This window comes from Rousettus aegyptiacus, unplaced genomic scaffold (assembly GCF_014176215.1).
Source record: "Rousettus aegyptiacus isolate mRouAeg1 unplaced genomic scaffold, mRouAeg1.p scaffold_m13_p_14, whole genome shotgun sequence".
Lineage (NCBI taxonomy): Eukaryota > Metazoa > Chordata > Mammalia > Chiroptera > Pteropodidae > Rousettus > Rousettus aegyptiacus.
Genome location: NW_023416289.1, coordinates 47,544,679 through 47,567,581, shown reverse-complemented (window position 1 = coordinate 47,567,581; position 22,903 = coordinate 47,544,679). Strand labels below are relative to the sequence as shown.

The window sequence follows — 22,903 nt, the reverse complement described above, 5'->3', positions numbered from 1 at the left end:
CGGAATATTTGGAGCAGAGGATGGAAGTGATCTGACTGAGGTCTACACAGGTTTGCTTTGCCTAGAGAGTGGAGAACAGATGGGAGGATGAGCGTGGAGGCAGGGAGGCCAGGGTAGAGGGAACTACAACAGTCCAGATGTGTGTTTATGATATGTTGATCACAGCACTGGCTCTCAACCTAGAATAGGTTAGTTTCCAACTCTGCTTTGTATATAGGGTCCACCAGATCTGTTTCAGAAGGTTAGGGAAAGAAAAGAAAGAATCAGGCATGGCCTTGAGGATTTTGGCCTTAGCATTTAAACATGTGAATAATGCCATCAACTGAGATGGAAAAGCAGTGGTAGGAGTAATTTTTTGACATAATACTAGGAGTTAGTTGTTGGCCATGTCGAGTCAGCATGTTTTAGGTACTCTAGGAGGAAGGGGCAAATGGGCAGCTGGAAACATGGATCTTGAAGTCAGGAGAGGGGCTCAGGTTGGAGACCCCCACAAGCTTGTGGGCTGCTTGTGGACCAGTTCGCATTTAGGAGGAAGACTTCAGGTCATGATGGTAGTGACATGAGAGGTCAAGAAAGGAGAGCGGGGACCAAGGCCTGCATTCCTTGCTTGGGTACTTGGTTGGGAGTGGTGGGTTTCACAGTGACAGATGAGGAAGAGAAGTGGCCAAGGGGAGTGATGGTGGGGGTGAGGTTCTGGCTGGTGTCCAGGGTTTCTAAGGGAGCGGACAGCTGATGGATGTGGAGGCACGATGGCTGTGGCCAGGGGTGGGGCTTTTGCACGCTTCTTCAAGCTCACTAGGTTTTTATGGTGGCCCTTGGTTGAGCCTGAGGAGTTTCAGTCAGCCAGATGGATTAACTCAGGGGAAAATGAGGCTAGCCAGATTGTCTAGGCCTGGTGTGGGAGTACAAGGCTGAGCTTTGAATGATTATGTTGAAAAAGGGAGGTTGTGACTTGGTGAGATGAAAATATGTGTGACACAGAAGTAGAAGAAGGTTGACAATTCCTGAGATCTGCATTCCAGTTTGAATAGCTCTGGTTGAAGCAAGGGACAGGGCCAGTTGGGGAGGACTGCAAAGAAGTGCTGAGACTGCCCTGGCAGTGGAGGCCAGTCCTGGATCTTGCCTGTTGGGCAGGCACTGCCTGGATGCCCGGTGTAGAGCAGCATGGGGGAGGCCCTGGAGATGCCTGTGGCATGAACCAGGCAAGTGTAATGAGGAGACGGTACATTGGTCATGTTGTAGAGATGTGCGGGATGTGCGGTTCCAGGAGGAGTGTGCAGATGGGGAGGGAGACTGAACAGGTGTCCTCTGGATCCTTGTACTCAGGGTTTAAGGCAGAAGGGAAAACCTATATTTGAGAGGGATGATCTGGAGGACCCAAGTCAGTTGGCTGGCAGGAGAGGGATGAAGCCTCACTGGCCAGACCCACAACTTAGATGGTTCCTATGTTTCTATGTGAACCGCCTTCTTGTTGTTGTTGAGGGCTGAGCATAGTGATAAAAGGGACACAAGAATCTATCACAAAAGCACCCGGGCCTGGTATCCTCTGATTGAGGAGCTAGGGAGGAGTGGACAGATGTAGAAAGGGAAAGGTGATAAGTCTACAGAGAGAAGATGCTCACGAACTCATCTGTCCCCATCATGGCAGGACCATGTGACCTTTGAAGAGGTGGCCGTGTGCTTCTCCCTAGAGGAGTGGGGACTCCTTGATGAAGCTCAGAGGTGCCTGTACCATGATGTGATGCTGGAGACATTTTTTCTTATGGCCTTACTGGGTAAAGTTACTCACTCCCACACAGCAGTGTAGGCTCTGCTGTGCTCTTCCTTTTCCCAGGGGTCCCTCTGTTCTACCCAAAGCCAGACCATGGGCAGTGCTTCCTTCCCTGGTTTGCTGGCAGAGGCCTGTGCTTGGTGTTTCCCCAAAACCTGCTTCCCTGAAATCTCCACTGAAGGTTTGTGGGTCAGGGGTCTTGTAACCTGCCCAAGAGATGCCACTCGGCTTAATCATTCCCTGTGAGGGTGACCAACCACATCCATGGCAGTCCGTGCCCCAGGTTTTGTCCCCTTCCTCTAGCTGATGTGTCTTGGGGCTGCCTGTTTCAGGAATTGCGGACACTGACATGATCACATCCTCTGGGGACCCCTGCACTTTCTTGACAGACCCTCTTCCTGGCTTCTTTTTATAAGAGTTTTTTTTTCCTGTGCTCTGTCATGTGTTGGGTCACTCTGACCTACTACTGCCCATTCAGCTGCCCTGTCCATCCCTTAGAGCTTCATCTTCCAGGCCACGCACAGTCAGTCACAGGCATGCTTTGGAGATGTTGCAAGTTCGGTTCAAGACCAGTACAATTAAGTGACTGTCTCAATCAAGTGAGTCACTAATTTCTTTGTTTCCCAATACACATAAATGTTATGTTTACACTCTACCGAAGTCTATTAAGTACAATAGCGTTACATCTAAAAACACTCACTGTACATACCTTAATTTAAAGTTTATTGCTAAAAAAATGTTAACTATCTTCTGAGCCTTCAGTGAGTCATAATCTTTTTGCTGGTGGAGGGTCTTAACCTTCCATTTGTAAAACACACAGTATCTGTGAAGTGCAATAAAGCAAAAACAGGGTACACACCTTGACCAGGGGACAGAGACTTGATCTGACATATCTCCAGCCACATCTCACAGTTACCTGGTTATAGTGATTAGAAACAGTGAGAAGGCATGGTATTAGAGGCAGGTTCAAGTCATGCCAGGCAACTGTCCTTGTCGACTGCTGTTCTGTTTCCAAGGCCACGGATCATACCTCATTTCTGCCTTTTCTCCATGTAATTGGCACTTCCTGTTTGTTACTTCTCCTCTGGCTTCTAAACTCTAGCTGTCCTCCTATGTCTCTGGCCTCCCTGTTTCACCTATTTCTCTTCATCTGCAGTATTCTCCAAATTAGCTTACACTTAATGTGTAATAAGATGTACACTATCCATAGTCTTCGGACACCGGTTACTCAGTTACCATTGGATGTTTCTGGGCCTTGATACACATTTCCACGTAGAATCAAATATCCTCAGCAGCTAGGACCCTGCTGAAAGCCATTTGCAAGGAATGAGTTGGAGAATCTTATCTGTCTTCCATGCAAGACACCATATCCTTGTGTTCTCCTTGTGAGACCTCCCCTATTCTTTAGAGGCTCATTACTACACATCAGCCACTTTCTCAACCTAATGCTCGCTACCGTATCCTAGAACCAACCCTAAGTATTCATTATAGGCTCTGTAGGCACAGATTTCCAATAATGCTGGCTCCCCTATCACAATCTTCATCCATTTCACCAGCATTTGTCTGCTTATAGATTGTTGCCATGGAGCGGAGGCCAACGAGGCACCGTCTCAGCAGAGGATTCTGTGAGAAGAGCATCATGGGTCAGGACTCCAAAGACACGTCTGTCTACCCAGGATGCTCCCTTCTCTGAGGTCTGTGCTCTGGTCTTGAAAGACATTTTGCACCTGGAAGATTACCAAGGAATGTGTCCTCTGCAAAGCCTGCACACTTATCAGGCATGTGCGAAACAATCCCAGTTTAGTACAAACCAGCACCTGAACCTGCATGGTGGGGAGAAATCTTTCAGGAAGTTTGAAGGCAGGGCCTCACTCATGAAGGGCCACACAGTCCGTGTGTCAGAGAAGCTTTCTATGAGAATGACTTCTCGATCCGCTTGGATCTTTTCTATCACCAGTCCCGCAGGGAATCATGCAGGAGAACGGAATGCGGGGATGACTTCCACAACAGGCAGAACCATAAGGGAAGCAAATATGGGACATCTTTCAACTCAAAATACAAACTTGTTCAGCACCAATAGGTCCACACTGGAAAACAGCTTTATGAGTGCAGTGGGAAAACCGTTAGACAAAGGGCTCACCTCAAACACCAGAGTTCACACTGGAGAAAAGCCTTATGAGTGCCATCAGTGTGGGAACGCATTCAGCAATCACACCATCCTTACAAACCATGAAAGAATTCACACTGGAGAAAGGCCTTATGAACACACTGAATGTGGGAATGCCTTCAGCCAAAAGGCTCACCTTATTAAGCACCAGAGAGTTCACACTGGCGAAAAGCCGTACGAGTGCAGCAAATGTGGGAAAGTCTTTAGTCAGATGTTCAATTTAAGGCAGCATCAGAGGGTTCACACTGGAGAAAGGCCTTATAAGTGTAGTGAATATGGGAAATCTTTTAGCCAAAACTCCGTCCTCATCCAACACCAGAGAATTCACACTGGAGAAAAGCCGTATGGGTGCACTGAATGTGGACGATTCTTCAGTCAAATGTCCACCTTGAATCAATACCAGAAAGTTCACATAAGAAAAGTCATATGAGTGTAGCGAATGTGGGCAATTTTTTAGTCAGATGTCCTCCTTGAATCAACACGAGAGGGTTCACTCTGGATAAAGGCTTTATGAGTGCAGTGAATGTGGGAAATTCAGTAGTCAATATATCTACCTTATTCACCAAAAACCTCATACCAGAGGAAGCCCTCCTGAGTGCAGCAAATATGGGTATCCTTTGGAATGCAGGGTAGTACGCTATCTACTTTTTTGACATAATGATACATCTGGAGTTAGCCTTCATGCCAGAGGCATTGGACAGAAATTGAACATCTTACCTGCGAGGGTATATTATGAGGAGATTCTCTCTGAGTGTAAAATTCTTGTAAGCCATATGGTAAGTGTGTTTAGCTTTGTAGGAAACTGCCAAACCTCAATTTTCCATTCCCACAAGCAGTGAATAAGTGTTCCTGATGCTTTAAATCTTCACCAGCATTTGGAGGCATCTCTTGTTCTCTATCCTCCACCATCCTACTCTTTGCTGTATCCATACTGCACCACTACAGTTCCTCAGGCTGAACTCTGGACCTGTCACTAAGAACTCTTACAGATCCTACCATGGACAGTGGTCTGGATTTTTCCAGGGTCGTCATATATCTTGCCCACTATGCCTGTGTGGAGCTCCATCACTTAACATGGACATTTTGAACTAGGCTGACCCAAGCTACAAGACTCTTGGTACCATGCATTTACATCCCTACCTCTTACATATTTTGGCTCATAGTCGCTGTCTTAAACCCTCAAGTAAAAGCTCACTTACACCCACATACTTTCTGGATCCAAAGGATTGCCCCAGAGGTGTCTGTGGAAAAATATTCCTGTTGCAGAGAAACCAACTTTCTGACATATGATTCAGCCATTGCTGCAAGATCAGTGAAGTGTGCCTTGCCACATAAGGGATTTTAATGACTTGCTGTCTTTGTGACTTTGAAGAATGTAATCTGAACCCTCAAAGGTGATGGTATCAGAAGGGTATGGAGGTGCTTCAGTCATGAGAATAGAGCCCTCATGTCTTACCAAGGAGGCTTGAGTGAGAGCCCTAACCCCTTCCACATGAGGACGCAACAAGAAGTCTACAACCCTAAGGATGACCCTCACCTGACCCAGTAAAACATGTCAGCACAGTATCGTAGTCCATGCAAGACAGATTTCATTTATAACGATTAAAATTTGTAAATTACATGCATTGGGTTTCTGGGTCAGCTAAGTTATTATTTCCATGAATTATTCTGTCTCCAGTGTTTGGACATGAAGCATGCTTCATTTTGTCTCAGTCCTTTCTTTTCTGAATGTTCACATAGCCTCACAGCTCCAGTCTTTCACAGCAGCTTTTCTCTCTCTTTTTGGAATACTCCATCATGCATGTCTGAAAATGTGTTCCATGCACCTCAAACAAATTACACCTAATTCATGGTGTAAGTATTGTGAAAAGTGGATGGTATACTCTTAAATGCTAAAATTCTCCCCACCTTTCCTTTATAATTACAGCACCTACACCTACAGTCATCTATGACTTTTATCCACCTTGGGAGAAAGATAATACTCCAAATCGTTAAACCCTGTTTTCTGACACTGACAGTGACCGTCTTTGACACCTAATACCTCCCTTACTCCAACTCAGGAAGAGGGTGTTTCGTTGTTTTTTAAAAATTGTAAAAATATACACAATTTGTTTTAGCTGTTTATAAACTTTCAGTTCAGTTCACATCATCCCCCTGTTATCTCTTTTACTTTGTTTCTTAAAAAAACTCTGGGATCACTGGTTAGAGTCATAATTTGTCCAGTGAGAGCCTCCCCCGCTTCAGATGTGCTTTCTTGGAGTTCAGTCATGTTTGTCCATCATTCTTTTTGGTGGTAACAATCATATGAAATTCCAAAGTGGCTAGATGGTAGCACTGTAAATTCAAAATGACCTACACACCAAATTGCCCAAGGTGATTGAGAAAGTAAAATTTAAGTTCACATGCCTCTGATGAAATTGTGGATCCAAGAACCCTGGTACCTATCACCAATCTTCTCCATGTTCTTCTGCCCTTTACTCTCCCTCTTTTCGCCTGATATCTTGCCTAACCATTCATGGAGAAATGTGATCCCATCCAGCAAAAGCTGAATCTTCACACCTCCCGGAAAAAGAAATTGCAGCAGCCCCATGCCCATCTTATCTTTCAGTCCCTCATCATGTCTGAAAATGTGTACCCCAGAAAAATATCCCTCCTCTCAAAAGCCAAACTGGAGCTAAAAGACAGATGTAGAAAGGAAACTAGAATATTGTTTTGAGCTATCGACTTTAAAACAAAATCTTCCAGGAAATAGCAAGTGCAAGAAAGTCATACAAACCCAAATCCCTTTTCCTATTGAAAGAGGAGATAACCGCTCCAATGGAAGGTGCCCTCCCTATGACAAAGGGAGAATGACATTCTTATCATCTAGAAGAGGAAGTTAAGAATGAGAGAACTTTCCACAAACAGACTTTGTTAAAAATAATTTGGTTCTTCCTTTAGCATCCCTACATAGTTTAGTTATTTATCTCTTTGTTCAACCCAGTGTCAAATTATTTAAGATTAGGCACCCTTTTGTGTCTGTGTTTTCTTAGCGATCCCGTGTCTAGGGAGGGTAAAAACCACTGTGGGTTGCAGGGGCAAGGCGTGGTAATAGATCACAGATTTTATTTTATTTTTTTTTCGCCTACAGCACCTGGTCTTCCTAGGTGGTCTCCCATCCAAGTACTCACCAGGCCCAACTCTGCTTAGCTTCTGCAATCATATAGGATCAGGCTTGTTTAGGGTGGCATGGACATAGACAGAGCAAAGATTTTTTAAAGCAGAAATTATTTTGTGTGATACTGTGCGGTGTAAGGCCAAGGGTGAACCCTAGTATAAACTCTGGAATCTGACTGATGATCATGTGTCAATGCAGTTTCATTGATTATAACCAACATGCCAATCTGATGTAAGAGCAGACAGAATGGTGAGGAAGAGGAGGCTCTGAGTGCCTATGTGTGTGAGTGGGAGTGGTGGAGCAGGAAAGCCAATGAAGGGGCGTATGGGAAAACTCTATGCTCCATTTTGCTGTGAACCTAAAACTGCTCTCAAAAAACCAATACATGTTTCAAAATTCCAGTACTATTAAATGGCTCTTCTCCAAGATCCCAATTTGTCTGGGCTACTTTAGCAGCAAACTCCTGTAAATACCTGTACTTTCCACACATATCCTTTCAACGTCTGCACCCGCCACCCACTCCATATTTCACTACAGTCTCGTCACACACCAGACCGCTCCAAAAACGACTCTCTTTCCCCCACGAGACACTGGTGACTTACGTGGTGAACATCTAATGCCCACTTTCCATTTTCCATCTTATCGGACACTCGAGCAGCTGTAGGAGAGGAACATTCTCCTCTATTCTTAGGTCTCTGGTGGGGCCTAAGACCAAAAGTGACCTAAGGCAGGTTCACAGGAAAAGAGCATCCAATCTTACGGCACGTTTACACGCACACGGGAACCTTCACGAGAGAACGAAGACGTGAAGAAGTGACCAGAGCTCGAAGCTTTACCTCTGAGACAAAGAATCGATAAGGTTCCTCAATTTGTGAAGAATCGACAAGATGGAGGGTTAGGGGGTCGCGCTGTGGGTCATTTGCGGTGAAGAAGTAGGAGGACGGGGGCGCGTTTGACAGGTTTCCGGGTACGGATCGCTCAGCCGCCAGTCGTGTCCCTCTGTCCCGTCTCTGGTGACGAAGAATGTCCCCCTCCCTCCCGGTCCAGGCACCATCTCTTTCCCATGGGAGTTTTATGTCCTGTTCTCAGGGAGATGAGAGGGCTGGCGCATCCTCCTTGCACTCTGTGTCTTAAGCGCCTTGGATGCTAACGATGTGCTGAATGGGCACCTTCTGGGGCTGAGACGCTCTGGTCTCCTTCAGCGCATTCTGGCCAGTGGCCACTCACCTGTGTTCCTCTGGACACTCGCCTCTATGGCTCCAGACACCAGACGCTTCTCTCATTCTGGGGCTGTGAGGATGCGGGTGGTTATCTCCGGAAAGGGAAAAACATAAAATATAAAGAAATAAATTTAGGACAATGAGGGTGTGACCTCCGTGTTAGCTCCCGGTCTCAATCACAGAACAAAGATGATTTGTCAGTGGCTGGCCCCTGAAGACTTGCGCAGTGTGTGAGTTCCAGTCTGGCGGGGCTGCCGACAAGTCGCGCAGGAGCCCAGTGACCGTCCCGGTGACTGCCCGGGCGTGTCCGGGGAGCCCGGCCGGCGCCCAGCCACCCAGCGATTCCGGGGAGTGATCCGCATCCGCGTGGCCGCCGGGAGTCGCCTTGGGAGTTTGTCCCCTTCCCGGCAGCCACAGGTGAAGCAAAATGTCCAAGGCTCCCTTCTGTGCCTGCGTCGGGCAGAGACAGCCGCCCGGGAGCACCGGAGTGGGAAAGCGGGGCGCCCCCTGCTGGCTCGGCACCAGGGGAGGGACGCACTCCGAGGTGGCGAGGACAAGGCCGGGCGACCCGCCGGCCCGCCACGCAAACCTGTCCTGCTGTGCTTAAGCTGGTTGTCAGGCGCCGTGTGGTGACAGCCTGGATCCCCTGTGCACTCTCCAGAGCTGCGGGGACATGGGGAAGAGATGGGACTTGGCCGTCATGCCCGAGACAGAGCCCTTCTACTCGGGCGGCGCCGTGGGCTTTGACCTGGTCACACGGAGGCTTCAGCCCTTTAATTGTTTGCTGCAGATCAGAGTTGCGGGTGTCCGGGCGAACGACTTGCGGGACCTGCGGGCTGGGTTACTGGGCAGCCAGGAGGGGTCAGACAGCACCCCCAGGGGTCCCCGCCCTCGGAAGCTGGTCGCTGTCTCTGAGGGACGACAGGAGAGGGTGTGTGGCCTTGGTCGCCAGCACACGTCAGAGACAGAAGCAGCCCCGGCGTGCAAGGAGCTCGAGGACAATGCGACGGGCTCGCGCCGATTCCCACGGCAGAACTCGATTGGTCTCAACACTTTCGTGTCTCGCTTCAGGCTGGGAACTGGGCCGGGCGGTACCTGGAGGCCTGGGTAGGAGGCCATCGGCCGCCCGCTGGCTTTCGCAGGCCTGATCTTCGGGGCTCCTGCGGGAAATGTCAGTTCGCATCAGAAACACACACAGTGTGCAACCTGCCCGTGGCCACGAACACGAGAGTTCTGGGTCAGCTGCGACGGGTAAAGTCTATGCGTGGGCCGGGGTTCTGAGAGGACGAATTGACCTGCGGACCAGCCCTGTCACCCGCTGCGGTGCCTAAAAATGATATTTTGTGCGGCATTAGGCAATGATTCGCTCTCCGGGGTGCAGGGCTCAGGTTTGACCATGATGCCGACCCGGCTCTGTCCCGATTGTTGGAGTGGCCAGCCTGGGTCCGGGCAGAGCCTCTCCCGGGCACGCTCGTTCTCACTCCACTTGGAGCTCCGGAGAAGTAAAGGGATGGGATTCGGCCTCGGTGCCCGACGCAGAGTTCCAGGAGGCCGGCGGTGTTATCAATTTCATCCCGGTCACACGCAGATGTTGCTGCTTTGTCCAGTCATCAGAGATTGTATCTGTAGGAGTTTGAGGGAGTAACCGGGCAAGTCTCTGTGAAGGTGTTGGGCACCCTGGAGGGGGTCAACCAGCTCCGGCCACTGGCCCTAATCCGCAAAAAGTGAGCAGGGTTGCCGCGGGAGAAGGGGAGACGGTGTCCTCCCCGCGGACAACCGCACACCCCGGAGGTAAAGGTCAGCCTGGGTCCAGGCAGAGCCTCTCCCGGGCATGCTTGTTCTCACTCCACTTGGAGCTCCGGAGAAGTAAAGGGATGGGATTCGGCCTCGGTGCCCGACGCAGGGTTCCAGGAGGCCGGCGGTGTTATCAATTTCATCCCGGCCACGTGCAGATGATGCTGCTTTGTCCAGTTATCAGAGATTGTATCTGCAGGAGTTTGAGGGAGTTAACTGGGCAAGTCTCAGTGAAGGTGTTGGGCACCCTGGAGGGGGTCAACCAGCTCCAACTACTGGCCCTAACCGCAAAAAGAGAGTGGGGTTACCGCGGGAGAACAGGAGACGGTGTCCCACACTCGCACACCCCAGAGGTAAAGTTCGGCTTGGGTCCGAGCAACCTGAATGCGTTTCTCACATTTTTGGGTCTGGCTTCTGCGACGGAGAATGGGGAAACAAACACAGAGCACAGTGTTTGAGGCCGACAGATGACGGGGTCCTCGTGAGTCCTTGGCCCCAGAGGATTCTTTCCGGAGAAGTGCACAGACCGGAAACTTCATGTGGGCATGCACAGCGGAACTCCGGCGAGGTATGGATGAGGCTGTGAATGGATTTGCCGTGGTCAAGGAGTCCTCCGTGACCTGTGGAACCGCCCAGTCACCAGCTGCAGAACACGAAATCGGCCGAGTGAGCTCAGAATTGCATTTCGGTGTTTGTGGCCATTGTGGTCGCCTCCCTGGCACCAAAACTCACTGCCTGACTGTGGCTATACTCGACCATGTTCTTCTGGCTGATGCTGCCCACCTTGATGTTGCAAGACGATCCCGTGCACCGGGGGCTTGGGCCGCGGTGCTGTCTCTGGGCTCCAGCGCGGAACGGTAGCTGGTGTCCTCACAACGTTTGCAGGCCCCCACTGGACTCTGCTTCAGACAGGGTGACTGCACTGCGCAGGGCAGCCATGATCAGGCGTCCTCCTGAATCTGTGGGGCACCCTTGAATGAGAAGATAGTCCAGGCTGACGCATCCGCTCCGGTGGCTGTCTCCGGGACTCCCTCGGCCTTGCAGAGCCATGCACGGAATGGCTCGTGCTCTCCTGGCCGGAGGCCACCCACGTGCACGATATTCAAGGCTGTTCGCTGAGCAGCAAGGCTCTGCTCCCAGCACAGGCTGGGCAAGATTCCCACCCCGAGGTGGACCAGGGTAACTTCGAATGACGTGGTGGCCCACGGCGGGCCGTGGCCACTCGTGATGACGATCCATCCGGCTGACGATGGCCACCTTGTGGCCGCTCTTAGTTTTCTTTCCCCAGAGCTCTGTGGAAATCGGAAGGAGTGGGATTTGGTCACAGTGCCCAAGGGCCGTCACCATTTGCGGTACCCAAAATCCGTATTTTCTTCCCCAAGTTAGTCAAGACCACCTCTGCGGTGTTAGGGGCCAATGAGGTTGGCTTTCTCGTGCAGAGAGCTCGGGGCATGAGCATTTCGCCCACCCAGCTCTGTCCATACTCTTGGAATGGCCAGCCTGGGTCCAGGCAGAGCCTCACACGGGCTCACCTGTTCTCACTCCACTTGGTGCTCTGGAGGAGAAGTAAAGGGATGGGATTCGGCCTTGATGCCCAAGTCAGAGTTCCATGAGGTCGGCGGTGTTACCAGGTTTGTCCCGGTCACGTGGGGATGTTGATGTTCTGTCCAGTCATCAGAGATTGTATCTGCAGGAGTTTGAAGGAGTAACCGGGCACGTCTCAGTGAAGGTGTTGGGCACCCTGGAGGGGGTCAACCAGCACCGGCCATGGCCCTAACCCGCAAAAAGCGAGCAGGGATACCGAGGGAGAATAGGAGACGGTGTCCTGCCCGTGGACATCCACATATCCCGGAGGTAAAGGTCAGCCTGGGTCCAGGCAGAGCCTCTCACGGGCACGCTTGTTCTCACTCCACTTGGAGCTCCGGAGAAGTAAAGGGATGGGATTCAGCCTCGGTGCCCGACGCAGAGTTCCAGGAGGCCGGCGGCGTTATCAGTTTCATCCCGGCCACGCGCAGATGGTGCTGCTTTGTCCAGTCATCAGAGATTGTATCTGCAGGAGTTTGAGGGAGTAACTGGGCAAGTCTCAGTGAAGGTGTTGGGCACCCTGGAGGGGGTCAACCAGCACCGGCCACTGGCTCTAACACGCAAAAAGTGAGCAGGTTACCGCGGTAGAACAGGAGACGGTGTCCCGCCCGCGGACACCCGCACGCCCCGGAGGAAAAGGTCAGCCTGGGTCCGAGGATCCTGAATGCGTTTCTCACATTTTCGGGTCTGGCTTCCGCGGTGGAGAACCGGGAACCGGACACGGAGTACAGTGTTTGAGGCCGACAGAGGGCGGGGTCGTCGTGAGTCCTTGGCCCGAGGATTTTCTGGAAAAGCACACAGAACGGGACCTTCACGTGGGTGTGCACAGCGGAGCGCTGGCGAGGTATGGACGAGGGTGTGAATGGATTTGCCGTGCTCAAGGAGTCCTCCGTGACCTGTGGAACCGCCCAGTCGAATGAGCAGGTAGCCCAGGCTGACGCATCCGCTCCGGTGGCTGTCTGCAGGGCTCCCCTTGGCCTTGCTGAGCCATGCGCAGGATGGCTCGCGCTCTCCTGGCTGGAGCTCACCCGTGCTCACGAGATTCAAGGCTGTTCGTTGTGCCGCCAGCCTCTCCTCCCAGCTCGGGCTGGGCAAGATTCCCACTCCGAGGTGGACCAGGATGACGTTGAATAACGTGATGGCCCGCGGCGGGCCATGGCCAGCCGAGATGAGGGTCCATTCGGCTGACGGTTGCCACCTGGTGGCCGCTTTCATGGCAATCGCCATATGGAGCTCCGCAGAAATCGGAAGGAGCTGGGATTTGGCCATGTTGTCCGAGGCAAGTTCCAGGAGGCCGGCAGCGTGATCTGCTTTACCTCGGTCACACGCGGATGTTGGTGTTTTGTACATTCACACGAGAGTATCCGCGGGGGTTTGAGGGAGTGACTGGGCAAGTCTCAGTGAAGGTGCTGGGCACCCTGGAGGGGGTCGACCAGCACCGGCCAGTGGCCGTTACCCGCAGAAGGCCATCAGGGTTGCCTCGGGAGAACAAGAGACGGTGTCCTGCGCCTCGATGCCCATACATGCCAGAGGTGAAGGCCAGCCTGGGTCCCAACATCCTAAATGCTTTTCTCTCAAATTTTCAGGTCTCGCTTACGCGATGGAGAACGAGTAAAACGGACACGCAGCTTGGGGCAAGAGGCCGCGGGCTGGCCGGATCCTCGTGAGTCCTGGGCATCGCAGACCTCCCCACTGACATGCGGACAGACCTGGCCCTGCGCGTGGGCGCGAACCCCGGAGCTCTGACGTGGTAGTGATGGGGGCGTCGATGGATGCGTCGTGGTCAAGGAGCCCTCTGTGCCCCGTGGAACCCCCCGTCACCAGCAGCGGTACCCAAAATCCTTATTTTCTTCCACCATGTGAGCCAAGCGCCGCTCTGCGGTGTTAGTGGCCGATGAGGTCGGCCTCCTGGGCGCACCAAGCTCCAGACGTGACCGCTGGGCTTTGTTCTGCATGATGCCGCCCGCCGGGATGTGGGAGCCACCGCCCAGGGCTTGGGACTCGCGGTCTTCTCTCCAGGCTCCTAGCCCTGAAGGGCCGTGGCGGTCCTCATACCCCGCACACGCCCCTCTGGACCCTGATGCTGAGAGGGCGACTGCCCCATGTGCAGGCGACCTCCTCCCGAGTCTGTGGCCGCCGTCGCCTGAGAAGCCCTGCGAGGCCAACGCATCCCCTCCAGTTGCTGTCTCCCGGTCCCCCTCGGGCTTCGCAGGCCATGCACGTGATCGCTCAGGCTCCCCTGGCCGGAGCCCACACGCGCACCGGAGAGGACGCTCTGTCTGCTGAGCCGCCATCCTTCCTCCCAGCTCGAGCCCTGACAAGAGTCGCGCTCCGAGAAGGGCCGATTAAGATTGGATGACATGATGGCCTGCGGCGGGCTGTGGCCACTCGTGATGACGATCCATCCGGCTGACGATGGCCACCTGGTGGCCGCTGTTAGTTTTCTTTCCCCAGAGCTCTGTGGAAATCGGAAGGAGTGGGATTTGGTCACAGTGTCCAAGGGCCGTCACCAGTTGCGGTACCCAAAATCCATATTTTCTTCCCCACATTAGTCAAGACCATCTCTGCGGTGTTAGGGGCCAATGAGGTTGGCTTTCTGGTGCAGAGAGCTCGGGGCATGAGCATTTCGCCCACCCAGCTCTGTCCATACTCTTGGAATGGCCAGCCTGGGTCCAGGCAGAGCCTCACATGGGCGCGGCTGTTCTCATTCCACTTGGTGCTCCGGAGAAGTAAAGGGATGGGATTCGGCTTTGATGCCCAAGGCAAAGTACCATGAGGTCAGCGCCGTTATCAGGTTTGTCTCGGTCACGTGGGGATGTTGATGTTCTGTCCAGTCATCAGAGATTGTATCTGCAGGAGCTTGAAGGAGTAACTGGGCACGTCTCAGTGAAGGTGTCTGGCACCCTGAAGGGGGTCAACCAGCACTGGCCACTGGCCCTAATCCGCAAAAAGCGAATACGGTTACCGCGGGAGAACAGGAGACGGTGTCCCACCTGCGGACACCCGCACACCCCGGAGATAAAGGTCAGCCTGGGTCCAGGGAGAGCCTCTCCCGGGCACGCTTGTTCTCACTCCACTTGGAGCTTCGGAGAAGTAAGGGGATGGGATTCTGCCTCGGTCCCCGACGCAGAGTTCCAGGAGGCCGGCGGTGTTATCAATTTCATCCCGGTTGCGCGCAGATGTTGCTGCTTTGTCCAGTCACCAGAGATTGTATCTGCAGGAGTTTGAGGGAGTAACCAGCAAGTCTCAGTGAAGGTGTTGAGCACCCTGGAGAGGGTCCACCAGCTCCGGCCACTGGCTCTAACCCGCATAAAATGAGCAGGTTACCGCGGGAGAACAGGAGACGGTGTCCCGCCTGTGGACACCGCACACCCCGGAGGAAAAGTCAGCCTGGGTCCTAGCATCCTGAATGCGTTTCTCACATTTTCGGGTCTGGCTTCCGCGGTGGAAATCCGGGAATCGGACATGGAGTACAGTGAGGCCGACAGACGGCGGGGTCCTCGTGAGTCCTTGGCCCGAGAATTCTTTCTGGAAAAGCACACAGAACGGGACGTTCACGTGGGCGTGCACAGCCGATCTCTGGCGAGGTATGGACGAGGGCGTGAATGGATTTGCCGTGGACAAGGAGTCCTCTGTGACCTGTGGAACCGCCCAGTCGAATGAGAAGGTAGCTCAGGCTGACGCATCCACTCCGGTGGCTGTCTCCAGGGCTCCCCCTGGCCTTGCAGGGCCATGCGCGGGATGGCTCGCGCTCTCCTAGCCGGAGCTCACCCGTGCTCACAAGATTCAAGGCTGTTTGCTGAGCCGCCAGCCTCTCCTCCCAGCTCGGGCTGGGCAAGATTCCCACTCCAAGGTGGACCAGGATAACTTCGAATAACGTGATGGCCCGCGGTGGGCCGTGGCCGCCCGAGATGAGGATCCATTCGGCTGATGGTCGCCAGCTGGAGGCCGCTTTCATGGCAATCGCCCTACGGAGCTCCGCGGAAATCAGAAGGAGCTGGGATTTGGCCACGTTGCCCGAGGCACGTTCCAGGAGGCCGGCGGCGCGATCTGCTTTTTCTCGGTCATGCGCGGATGTTGGTGTTTTGTACATTCGCCCGAGAGTATCTGCGGGAGTTTGAGGGGGTGACTGGGCAAGTCCCCGTGAAGGTGGTGGGCACCCTGGAGGGGGTCGACCAGCACCGGCCAGTGGCCGTTACCCGCAGAAGGCCATCAGGGTTGCCTCGGGAGAACAAGAGACGGTGTCCGGCGCCTCGATGCATGCACATGCCAGAGCTGAAAGCCAGCCTGGGTCCCAACATCCTAAATGCGTTTCTCTCAAATTTTCGGGTCTCGCTTACATGATGGAGAGCGAGTAAAATAGACGCGCAGCTTAGGTCAGGAGGCCGTGGACTGGCCGGATCCTCGTGAGTCCTGGGCGTCGCGGACCTCCCCACTGAAACGCGGACAGACCGGGCCTGCGTGTGGGCACAAACCCCGGAGCTCTGACGTGGTAGTGATGGGGGTGTCGATGGACACGTCGTGGTCAAGGAGTCTTCCGTGACCCGTGGCACTGCCCTGTCACCAGCTGCGGCACCCGAAATCCGTATTTTCTTCCACCACATGAGCCAAGCACCGCTCTGCGGTGTTAGTGGCCGATGAGGTCGGCCTCCTGGATGCACCAAGCTCCAGATGTGACCGCTGGGCTTTGTTCTGCATGATACCGTCCGCCGCCTGGATGTGGGAGCCGCCGCCGGGGCTTGGGACTCGCGGTCTTCTCTCCGGGCTCCAGCCCTGAAGGGCCGCGGGGGTCCTCACCCCACGCCCACGCTCTTCTGGACCCTGATGCTGAGACAGCGACTGCTGCACGCAGGCTTCGTGCCCCATGTGCAGGCGACCTCCTCTCGAGTGTCTGGCCGCCGTCCCCTGAAAAGCCCTGCAAGGCCAATGCATACCCTGTGGTTGCTGTCTCCCGGTCCCACTCAGGCTTCACAGGCCATGCATGTGATCCCTCAGGCTCCCCTGGCCGGAGCCCACACGCGCACCGGAGAGGACGCTCTGTCTGCTGAGCTGCCAGCCTCTCCTCCCAGCTCAAGCCCTGACAAGAGTCGCGCTCCGACGTGGACCGATTAAGATCAGATGACGTGATGGCCCGCGGCAGGCCGTGGCCACTCGTGATGTTGATCCATCCGGCTCACGATGGCCACCTGGTGACCGCTGTTTTCTTTCCCCAGAGCTCTGTGGAAATCGGAAGGAGTGGGATTCAGCCTCGGTGCCCGAGGCAGAGTTCCAGGAGGCCGGCGGTGTCATCAGTTTCATCCTGGTCACGCGCGGGATGTTGCTGCTTTGTCCAGTCACCGGAGTTGTTTCTGCAGGAGTTTGGGGAGTGATGGGTAACTCCCGGCCGCAGCTAACCCGTGCCACAAGTGAGGACTGTGCTTGACGGCCCACGGCCTCTCCTTCCCTCTCCAAGCCCGGCGAGAGACGCCCTCAGACATGGACTGAATCAGATTGGGCATCCTGGCAGCCCGCAGTGAGTCCTCACATCCCTGAAAGGGCCTGTGTGGCCGACGTTTGCGCTGGCTGCTGAGCGCCCTCCGGTGCCGGTGTTTATAGTGTCGTCCCGCTGAGCTCCTGGGTCACGGAATGAGTGAGGCTGACGGCTGTGACCTAGGCGAGCTCCAGGTGAACTGAAATTAGATTGGATGAAGTGATGGTCTGCAGTGGGCCGTGATGAATCTATCCAGCTGGCGGTCACCACCTTGTGGCCACTGTCATAGTTTTTCTCGCCCTGGAGCTGTGCAGAAATTGGAAGGAGCGGGTTTTGACCGCTGTGTCCCAGGCAGAGTTCCAGGTGGTACGATCTGCTTTTTCCTGGTCATGTGCAGATATTGGTGTTTTATCCAGTCATCGGAGATTGCATGTGCCAGAGATTAAGGGAGTGATTAGGCAACTCTCAGCGAAGGTGTTAGGCACCCTGGACGGGGTTCACCAGCCCGGCCGCTTGCCCTAACACGCGGAAGACGAGGTTTGCCACAGGAGACGGTGTTCTATGCGCGGATGTCCGCGCACCCCAAAGGTGAAGGCCAGCTTGAATCTCAACAACCCAAATGCATTTGCTTGAAATTTTCAGGTCCTACCACCAGTGTGGAGAAAGGGAAAACAGACACGGGTCCAGGGTAGGAGGCCGTGGGTGCCTGAGACGTCTCAGCGTAAACGCGACAGACCCACCCCTGATCGTGGGCATGAACACTGGAGCTCTAGAGTGGTAGGGATGAGGGCGTCCTTGTATGCGGATGGTCAAGGAGCCCTATGTGACCTATGGAACTGCCCCGTCATCAGTTGCCACACGCCGGGTGTGCAAGGAGGCTCCAGGACGTTGCGACGGGCTCACATTGATGCAAGTGGCAGCACTTGATTGGTCTCATTTCCGTCTTGTTTCAGGCTGGAAAGAGGCCCTGGGCGGTACTCAGAGGCCTGGTTAGGTGGCCACCAGCCGCCCACTGTCTTTCGCAGGCCTGATCCTCAGGGCTCCGGCAGGAAATGTCAGTTCGCATCCCCGAACACACACAGGCAGATTGGCTCCTGCCCGTGGACATGAACACGAAGTGATGGGTCAGGACTATGGACGGACTGCGGTACGGAAGGGCATACTGACCTATAGACCATCCCTGTTACCCACTGTGGTGCCTGAAAATGGTATTTTTTGCTGCATTAGGGAAGGATGCGCTCCCTGGGGTGCAGGGCTTGCGTTTGACCATGACACCCACTCAGCTCTGTCCCAGCTGTTGGGGTGGCCAGCCTGGGTCCAGGCAGGGCCTCTCATGGGTGCGGCTGTTCTCACACCACTTGGAGCTCCAGAGAAGTGAAGGGAGGGGATTCGGCCTCAATGCCTGAGGCAGAGTTCCAGGAGGCCAGTGGTATTATCAGGTTTGTCCCGGTCATGCGAGGATGTTAATACTTTGTCCAATCACGGGAGATTGTGTCTGCAGGAATTTGAGGGAGTGACTGGGCGGTCCCAGTGAAGTCGGTGGGTATCCTGGAGGGAGTCAACCAGCACCGGCGCCCGGGCCATATAACCCAAGGAAGGCAACATTGCTGGGGGAGAACGGGACGGTGTCCCACCCATGGATGCTTGCACAACCCAGAGGTGAAGGCTATCCCACGTTCTGAATGCGTTCCTCACATTTTTGGGTCTGGCTTCTGTGGTGGAGAACGGAGAAATGGACACGGAGCTCAGGGTAGGAGGCTGCGGGCTGGCCGGGTCCTTGTGAGTCCTGGGCATCCGAGGCCTCTCCATGGAAATACAGAAAGACTGGGCCCAGTGCGTAGGCGCGAACCCCGGAGCTCTGGAGCGGTAGGGATGAGGGCATCCTTAGATGCACCATGGTCAAGGAGCCCTCTGTGACATTTGGAAGCACCCCGTCACCTGTTGTGGTTATCGAAATCCGTTGTCTTCTGACATGTGAGCCAAGACCCGCTCTGTGGCGTTAGAGGCTGATGAGGTGGGCTCCCTGGTGCACAGAGCTCCGGCCATGACATTGACTGCACTCGGATCTGTTCCTCTGGCTGATCCCGCCCGCCTGGATGTGGGAGCTGCTGCCCAGGATTTGTGCCATGGTCTTCTCTCTGGGCTCCAGTGCAGAAGAGTCGCAGGTGTCCTCACACCAGGCACACGCCACCTCTGGACCCTGGTGCTGAGAGGGCGAGTGCCCCACGCAGGCTTTTGCGCCATGTTCAGGCAACCTCCTAAGTCTGTGGCCTGCCATCGTATGAGAAGGCTGGCGAGGCCAACGCAACCTGTCCGGTAACTCTCCAGGGCTCCCCTCGGGCTTTGCAGGCCATGCATGTGATGGCTCGTGCTCCCCTGGCTGGAGCCCACCCACTTGCACGGGAGAGGACGCACTGTCTGCTGAGCCACCAGCCTCCTCTCCCTGCTCAGGCTCTGACAAGAGATGTGCTCCAAGGTGAACCGAGATGACATTGGATGACGTGATGATGATCCATCCAGCTGGTGGTCGCCACCTGGTGGCCACTGTTAGTTTTCTGGCCCTGGAGCTCCGTGGAAATCGGAAGGAGTGGGATTTGGCTACAGTGTCCCTGGCAGAGTTCCAGGAGGCCGGTGGCGCAATCTGCTTTTACCCAGTCATGTGTGAATGTTGCTGGTTTGTCTGGTCACCAGATATTGTGTCTTCAGGAGTTTGAGGGAGTGGCTGTATGGGCAAGTCCCAGTGGAGGTGTTGGGTACCTGGAGGGGGTCGACCAGCATTGGCTGGTGGGCCTAACACGTGAAAGATGACTAGGGTTCCACAAGAGAACAGGAGATGGTGTCCCATGGGCAGACATCCACACACTCCAAAGGTGAAGGCCAACCTGGGTCCAAACATTCCGATTGCGTTTTTTTCGAATTTTCAAGCCAGCTGTGTCCTCGTTAGTCCTGGTCTCCGAGATCTCTCACAGACGCGGATAGACCAGACCCTGCACATGGGCGTGAACACTGAAGCTCTTACGTGGTAGGAATAGGGGATCAATGGATGCACCGTGGTCAAGGAGCCCTCCGTGACCTGTGGAACCTCCCTGTCACCAGTTGCGGCAGGCCGGGTGTATAAGGAAGCTCCAGGACATTGCGACAGGGTTGTGTTGAAGCAAGTGGCAGGACTCAATTGGTCTCAACATTTTTGCGTCTCGCTTCAGGCTGGAAAGTGGCCTGGGCAGTACCCGAAGCCACCAGCCGCCCGCTATCTTTCGCAGGCCTAATCCTCTGAGCCCCTGCCAGAAATGTAAGTTCGCATCCGGGAACACAGAGGTGGAGTGGCTCCTGCCCGATGGCGCGAACTCTGGGTCAGCTGCGATGGGTCAAGTCCACGCATGGGCCATAATTCTGTGAGGGCGAATTGACCTCTGGACCCGCCCCGTCACCCTCTGCAGTGCCCGAAAATGGTATTTTGTGCTGCATTAGGCAATGATGCGCTCCTCGGTGTAAAGGGCTCAGGTTTAACCATGATGCTTACCCGGCTCTGTCCCGACTGTTGGAGTGGCCAGCCTGGGTCCAGGCAGAGCCTTCACGGGCGCGGCTGTCCTCACGCCACTTGGAGCTCTGGAGAAGTGAAGGATGTGATTTGGCCTCTGCCCGAGGCAGAGTTCCAGGAGGCCATTGGCTTTATCAGGTTTGTCCCAGTCATGCGCAGATGTTAATATTTTGTCCAGTCACCGGAGATTGTATCTGCAGGAGTTTGAGGGAGTGACTGGGCAAGTCCCAGTGAAGGCGGTGGGCACCCTGGAGGGGGTCAACCAGCACCGTCTGGTGGCTGTTACCAGGGTTGCCACGGGAGAACAAGAGACGGTGTCGTGCATCTGGATGACGGCACACCCCAGAGGTGAAGGCCAGCCTGGGTCCCAACATCCTGAGGGCATTTTCTCCAATTTCTGGGTCGCAGGAGGCCCCGTCAGGTCTCTGGTTTGTCCTGGTCACTCCTGGGCATCGGTGCTGCTTCAGTTCAGCGGAGTGCACTTGTAGGAGGGAGGCTGCCGGTGAGCGGCTGGGCATCCACGAGGGGTCAGCCAGCACCCACCGCGCTGCTCTGTTTGTGAAAGCCCGCTGTAGTCGCCGTGAGGACCGGGCAGAGGTGTCCCGCACCTGTCGCCAGCACGTACCAGGGATGGAGCTGGAGGCGGTGCTATACCCAGAGCTCATGGAGGCTGCAAGAGGCACGTGGACTGGAGGAGGTCCCAGTTCGGACTGGGTTTTTCTCAAATTTTCCATGTCTCGCTGCTGGGGGGAAGTGGTCCGGGCGGTACACGGAGCCCGGGGGGAAAGGCCACCGGTCGGCTGCTGTATTCTGTGAGTCCCTGTTGTCAGACGCCCCTCTGCGGAACTTTTGCTAAGAGCGGCCAGATGGTCTCTGAGAGCCCCGGGATGGCTGTGGTACTGGGGTCATTGCACGGGCCGTTTTCAAGGACATCACCATGACCTGATGACCAATCCTGCCACTGGCTGCAGTGCCCAAAATGAGTATTTTCTGGCACAGCGTAGGTAGACTGTTGGGTCCAGGAGCTTGCAACGCCCAGGTTGGCAACGCTACATGCTCGCCTCGCATGTCACTGACTCTCCTCCATTCCCCGCCATGCCCCCATCCGAAATATTCCCACGGAAAAAGCCCCATGTAAGTTTCGGGTCCCCTCGAATTCCTGGCCGATGCCATCTTCGGCTCAGCGCTGCTCTCCCCCTGCTTCAATGAACCTTGCTTAAGTCCCTCGGCGAACCTAACAAAGACCCGCTCTGCGGTGATGGTGGAGGAGGAGGTCGGCTCACTGGGTGCCCAGTGCTCCGTGGTGACTATGACCCCACTCAGCTCGGTCTTGACTGCTGGTGCCGCCCGCCTGGATGCGGGGCTCAGGCCGCGGGGCTCTCCATGCCGTACACACACCACAGCGCGAGACTGGTGCGGACACCGCGACCCCTGCAGCCTTCATGCAGCATGTCAGGCCTCCTCCCCTGAGGGTCATGGCCCGCTGTCGCCTGAGAAGGGCGGTGAGGCTGCTGGAGCCCCTCCAGCTGCAGTCCGCGGGCTGCCCTCAGGCATCCCGTGGTGATGCATATGGCGCTGGCGCTCTCTCGGCGAGATCTCACAGAAGATGGAGGACGCTCTGCCTGCTGTGCCCACAGCCTCACGTCCGCGCTCCCGGCTGGGCAAGGCCCACGGGGCGCTCCCGCCCCCTTGCAAGCCAGATCCCCGCAGCTGACGGTCGCGCTGGCTGTGATGCGCCACGTGGCAGCCGCTTGGATCGTTCCCTCCCCACGGCACTCTGGGGTCATCGGAAATAACCGGGTTGGGCCACGGTGACCTGAGCAGCACTCCAGGAGGCCGGCGGCACTGGTGAGACTGTCCCGGTCATGCCAGGCCGTCCGAGCTGCATCTACTCCTGGAGACAGTACACGCACAAAAGTGTGGAGACCGAACAGCAGCTCCTGGCCTGGCTACGGCACCGGCAGGACAGTTTGTCCTGAAGACCCTGGGGCTCCTTCGCTTGCGGAAGTCGAGCAGGGTCACCATGAGTGAAGGTAAGATAGGGTTTTGTTTTCCGGACTCCAGCTCTCCTCCAATGTGAAAACCAGACCAGGCACTGCGGGAGCCCCAGGTAGGGTGACATGGGCAGTCTGCAGTCCCTCGTGAGAACTCCTGGTCGGAGGTGCCTCTGCGGTATATCATCTGGGTCTCAGAGACTCGGAC

At 54.9% G+C, this 22,903-nt stretch overlaps 1 protein-coding gene and 2 pseudogenes across 1 annotated transcript in view; 1 reads left to right on the top strand and 2 right to left on the bottom strand.

The window, feature by feature from the left end:
• Positions 1 to 22,903, bottom strand: part of LOC107500481 (zinc finger protein 154-like) — a 50,542-nt gene that overhangs the window by 14,192 nt on the left and 13,447 nt on the right. Inside the window, exon 3 of the mRNA XM_036232668.1 lies at positions 8,323 to 8,407. The gene's annotated coding sequence lies outside the window, so the exon portion shown is untranslated. The remainder of the gene's footprint in view (positions 1 to 8,322; positions 8,408 to 22,903) is intronic.
• Positions 1,146 to 8,948, top strand: LOC107500374 (annotated as a pseudogene).
• Positions 7,060 to 7,178, bottom strand: LOC118611848 (annotated as a pseudogene).